Source organism: Mytilus galloprovincialis, chromosome 11 (assembly GCF_965363235.1).
Source record: "Mytilus galloprovincialis chromosome 11, xbMytGall1.hap1.1, whole genome shotgun sequence".
In the NCBI taxonomy this organism is placed as follows: Eukaryota; Metazoa; Mollusca; class Bivalvia; order Mytilida; family Mytilidae; genus Mytilus; species Mytilus galloprovincialis.
Genome location: NC_134848.1, coordinates 29,555,967 through 29,561,966, shown reverse-complemented (window position 1 = coordinate 29,561,966; position 6,000 = coordinate 29,555,967).

The following is a 6,000-nucleotide window of genomic DNA, read 5'->3' as shown; positions in this document are numbered from 1 at the left end:
TAAATTATTAATTAAAAAATTGTTAAAACAGCAGGGTGTTATGTTCTTTCCATAAAACACTAATGAAGGAAAATAACACTTGTGTGTGTAAACTTTCTACTTGATCAGACATTATAGAAAAATAAAAAAAGGGTATACAAAGTGTCACTTTCCTAATTATGCTCTAGTGTATTTGGAGGACAGCTAATAAAAGATAACTGCTCATTGATATCAGTGAGAATACATTTCTTCTTCATACAAACAGCTGGAATAATTCTAATGTCTCCATGTCGTTCAATTCTCTGTATATGCTTGCAAAAACAAACATCTAACTGATCCTTTAAAATTTCATTCTTGATTTCTCTCTGAAGAGATAAATGAAATATACATGACATCACTAACAGGTATGTGGATAACAAAACACGTATTTTCATCATCTTACAAGATTCTTTGTAAATTAGGTATCAAATTTGATTATTGAGGGATGCATTTTTCTTAAAGAAATTTAAAGGTCACATCTACCTTAAGTGTAACATTTCATAAAATTAACATGAGATACTTGCAATTTTCTGAAGACAAGATATTTTTCATTATGCAAAATTTTCTCTAGAACTCCAACAGAATAACTTCCTGGGTCTTTCAGCTTGATGTCATATGGAAGTCCTTCAAGACCAATGACAATCTTGCCACCTGCTATGGCACGTGACCTTTGTCACCCATTCTTGCTGAAGTTCAATATCAATGAAAAATAACATCTTATTTGTCGTCTTCAAATTTTAAATTGAGATTGGTATTTATTGTTACTACTATCCCTTCCACTTTAACCTTATTTTAGTTTAAACATTTATTTATAGCGGGTATGGAAACAAGGTTTACCCGTAATTTCACCTATAGAATAAAATTTATAACTACTAACATGAGCATCATGATGGGTGCCATCTGTAGCAGGTTCTACTTGCCCTTCCAATGCACATGCAATCGCCCCAAGTATGTTTACTTTATCTTTTGTATTCTATGTTGTGTTTAGTCTGATTGTCTTTTTCTTTTTTAGCCATGCTGTTGTCAGTTTATTCAATACTTTTAAGATTAGATTGCATGATCCTTTTGTATCTTTAACCCCTTTCTGTTTTAGTTGATTTTTCATATAAAGCTTTATGAAAAAGTAAATAATATTGTAAAAATTTTATCGTGGTCAGTTCCAACAAATGTAACTGTAAGTCCGTCAACTTATTGGGATGAGTAGCAATTATTATCTTTTTAAAAAAGATTTTTCTTCTCTTGTGAAGCCTTTAACAGAGCTCACTAAGAAGTCAAATGAATTTATTTGGTCGAATGACTGCCAAAAATCTTTCGAACAACTAAAAGAAGTATTTATGAGTCCAGAAATGATGGGATATTCTTTAGACAAGGCAGAATTCATCTTGCTCTGTTTCTGTATGTGATTCATTCTTATCTGTTTTCTATTTCAAAGACTTTGCTGTCTGTTTCAATTGTAAGTTCTTCATTCTCATCTTTTTCTATTTCATTTACTTATCTGTCTGTTTTAAGTCACTTTCTCTTTTTCGTGGAAAGGAATATAACTTTGATCACACAATCGAAACATAAACCTATATTGATTATAATGCACAGGTATGAAATAGTTTAATAACATTATTAAAATACAATAGGTCCCCAAGGGTGACTGGGGAATAGAAATATGGTCACTTGGTCTTCTCTCGACCGGCAGTAAAACGCTTGCCGAAGTGGGGCGTCCGTTTGGCTGTGCGGGATGTATCAAGTTCGCAGTCACATCCGGTCAGAAGGGGGACGTTTAATCCGATGCATCGTGTAAAGAGAGTGCCACGCTCTTTGCACGTTAAGAACACTTGCAACAACTCTTTGAGGGGTCCGTTGGTGGCCTGTTGCAAGGCCAAATTTCTGTCCCTATCCAATATACCCTAATTTTTCAGTGGCAGTCCAAATTTCCCCGACCATCATCCAAGATGGCCTCTATTATTGTTATTACCGGAGTGTCTCCGTTATTACACAGTTTGTATTTTGGTCATTGTTAAAGACCAAATACATGACGGACATAGTAAATTCGCTTTCATCTTAAGTTGATATTTTTTTTATTGGTGTTGTTATATTGCATCTTTTTTGATATTTGCAGACAGGTTTAAATGAAATTAATTGAAGAATTAAACAGTAGGTTGATATGCAAGATAATTTTTATTTGTTAATTTGCTGTCTGCAAATACTTAAAATCATAATTGATTAAAGCAAAAATATTTTTACACATATCAGTATAAGATTTTTTTTTACACTTGCTTCTTATATTATTTGTAGAGCATCTAGAGAAATTCATATTATTCAATCAATTGATTTCACACCTAAAATACATTTGTTTGTCAGATATTCAATGCGTTTACTTTTAAAAAGGTGTTAAAACGTACTGAGTAGTGAAAATATTGGATAATCCCACAACTTATAAATGAATTGAATGATAATTATATTTTAGAAATCACTATCAAAGTCAATTATGCAGAGACGCTTTCTTTTGATTGTCCCATTGTTAAAGGTAAAATGGAACCATGGAATGTTGCATTGCCGAAAAGACCACTCATTGCGGGATGTAAGCTCAAAAAAATAATTTCCTTGGTAGATAGTCTGCAAACAGTTGATTAAGTCTGTGTTCATGTTTTTGTCTCTGGCACTGGTGAGGTATTTCCCCTATTATATGATTTAGTAACTGTAGGTTGCTGTAATTCTCTTGTTGAACATAGCATGATATGTTTTTTTTTTTTGGTTCCAATCTTGTTATGGAGTACGACAGCTATCAGTTGACATTTTGGTATCCTGATCTTTGTACTATTTTCTGAGTCTTGCACTCAACTGCCCTTATGTTTTTTTGGATTGAACTATGGTCAGTGAGTCTTTTATTGTTATTGGTAGTTCGTCCGTGGTCATTGATGTTATTAGTGTTTGAATAGGGGAAACATTTTTTTGTCCTTATCATTGAATGACACAGGGCTTTAGTTTTAGATGGGCGTATTACCCTTGCATTTATATATACTGTATTTGTGGCGAATTGCCTTCACTTTGTTTTGTAATCTTTGATCGTGTTAATTAATCTGACGAAATTAAATATAAAACAAGATGCAGAACATGAAGTGATAATTTTTTTTTGATACGTCACTGTGGCCAAGTTCGGATGGAACTCGAGTACTGACTCTAGTTCCATATGAACGGTAAATTATTTTGAAGAGTAAGGACTCTAGATTACCGGAAATACAAGGCCCCTACTCTGAATATGTTTACATTCAATTTTGATTGGATCGACGTCATAACATCCGGGATATCGAGTCGATCTCTAGTAACCCTGCCACAACCCAGGGCTCATTGAGTTCTAATGGCGGGAAAGCTATATCCAATCATAGCAGGTGTTATATATGACCATGTCAATCCTATCTACTCTAGATATCCATCCGAACTTGGCCTGTGGTAATGGTAGATAAAGTTGTCGTTTACAGTATGAAGAGAATAAACTCATCATAGAAACTTGGACTATTCTATGAAATTTGGGATACGTGTAACCTAGAGAGGAGTTAATTTAGAAATGATATTCTCTAAGATAAAAGGAGTAGGTCCAGTAAGACCCCTTTTTTGCCCCAAAATATAGCAGTTTTATAAAATGGTTAAAATGTAAACATTTAGTTATTTATTGGATAGTAGAATGGTTCTGCTACATAAATATGGGCTGTTTTTGACAATACAATGCACATATATTGGGAACTAGCACCATTAAGTCATGCTAAATTACTGAAATTTTCATAATTCCAGCATTTTACTTAAATTTTAGCCGGTTTCCGTGTAAAACGAAAGTGGCCGCATTCGTGTTCATCCAAAATATTGAAACGGAAGTTGTTTTTGATGATAATACATAACATATATAAAGATTGAGGATGAACACGGATGCAGCCACTTTCGTTTTCGACGAAAACCGTCTGAAAATGGACATTTTTTCGCATATTTGGTAGATTTTTCATATTTGAGCTTGAATCGGATCGTTTTCATTGGATGAATAAGTTTAAATCTTTCACATAAATTAATTGAATCATATAAAATAGACACTAAAGTGTTTAAAAAGTGGTCAAAATCTTTCGTCAGATGAAACTGAAATTTGAGGCCAAAATCGGTCCTTACTTGACCTACTCCTTTATTCAGATCTTGAACTTCATAAATTATCACATGAAAATAACAAAATTTAGTTATCAAAGGAAAATAACAAAATTTAGTTATCAAAGGTAGCAGGATTAAAATTTAGTACGCCAGACGCGCGTTTCGTCTACATAAGACCCATCAGTGACGCTCAGAACAAAATATTTATAAAGCCAAACATTTACAAAGTTGAAGAGCATTGAGGATCCAAAATTCCATGTTATGCCAAATACTGCTAACTTAAGGTAATTTATGCCTGGGATAAGAAAATCCTTAGTTTTCGTAAGATTCAGTTTTAATAACAGGAAATTTACAAAAATGACCACATTATTGTGGTTTTTGGTGGGGTTCGTGTTGTTTATTCTTAAGTTTTCTATGTTGTGTCATGTATACTATTGTTTTTCTGTTTGTCTTTTTCATTTTTAGCCTTGGCGTTGTCAGTTTGCTTTAGATTTATGAGTTTGACTGTCCCTTTGGTATCTTTCGTACCTCTTTTATTGATGTTCATGTCAACACCGAAGTGTTGACTACTGGGCTGGTGATACCCTCGGGGATGAAGCGTCCACCAGCAGTGGCATCGACCCAGTGGTGTAAATAGTTATCAAAGGTACCAGGATTATAATTAAGTACGCCATACGCGCGTCGCTATTGCTGTTCTATAGTGCGTAGATTTTTCATTTGGGGAACGACCATTTGATATTCTGGGTAGGGAGGAGTATTTTGAAAAAAAATAACTCGGCCTTGATAATTACAAAAATAAATGGTTTGTTCTTTAGTAGTTTGAAAATCAATTACCTGACTTGCAATGTATTGAAAATAAATAACTCAGCAGGTCTATAGCTTCTTGGGCCTTCAGCAGTTCCAAAACCCTTCAAAAAATTGTTTGCCTCGCTCTGCTCTGCAAAATATGTTTGACACTACTTTTGAAACAGGCCGGCTAGGAAAAACCAAACTTAAATACTATGTATGAATGCAAAACATGCATGTTTATTGGGAATATAAATGATTCATTTCGTAAAGAAAAGTATAAAATACTACTAATTATATACCAATTGTCTTTAATAATATACTATGTATTTGTGTTTCGGTTGCCCTGTCTCGCTATGTATTATCTTAATATGTTTGTATATATTTTCCTCTTGTACACAAGTATGTGTCTGAGGTTATGAATAAAATCTTGAATCTTAAAATTTCTGCAGGGGATAATGATTAATTTTGATTTAATGGCATGGTACACAATAACTCATCTTCGTTAGCCAAGGGTTAGGATCCACATCGGAGGGCCCTTAGGCAACAACCGTTTTCTTATCTGGGGGGGGGGATTTTTTGGAAAAAAATATTTTGATGACCAAAAAAAAATTTATATTTTGCACTGTAAAAATTTTATGCTGTCACCTGCTTGAAAAAATTTTTATGCTGTCACCTACTTGAAAAAAAAATTATGCTGTCACCTGCTTGAAAAAAAATTATGCTGTCACCTACTTGAAAAAAAAATTATGCTGTCACCTACTTGAAAAAAATATTTTGCACTGCTGAATTTGAGAATGGTGAAACAATTAAAACAACAGATGCAACAGTGAAACAGCAGATTATAAATATATGTCCAGTCTACAGATTTAGGTAAGATTTCTATTTATACCTTATCCATGTTATCATTTTTTTTATGTTCTTGTAATAGTGTTCGATCAAGAAATATTTAAAATCATTCCAAATCTCCTGCTTGATATGCAACTATGTTATGACAATAGTTAAAACTGCAAATATTATAAACATCAACTGTTCCCAACTATGATAATTGACATTATATTGAAAAAAAGAGGTAGA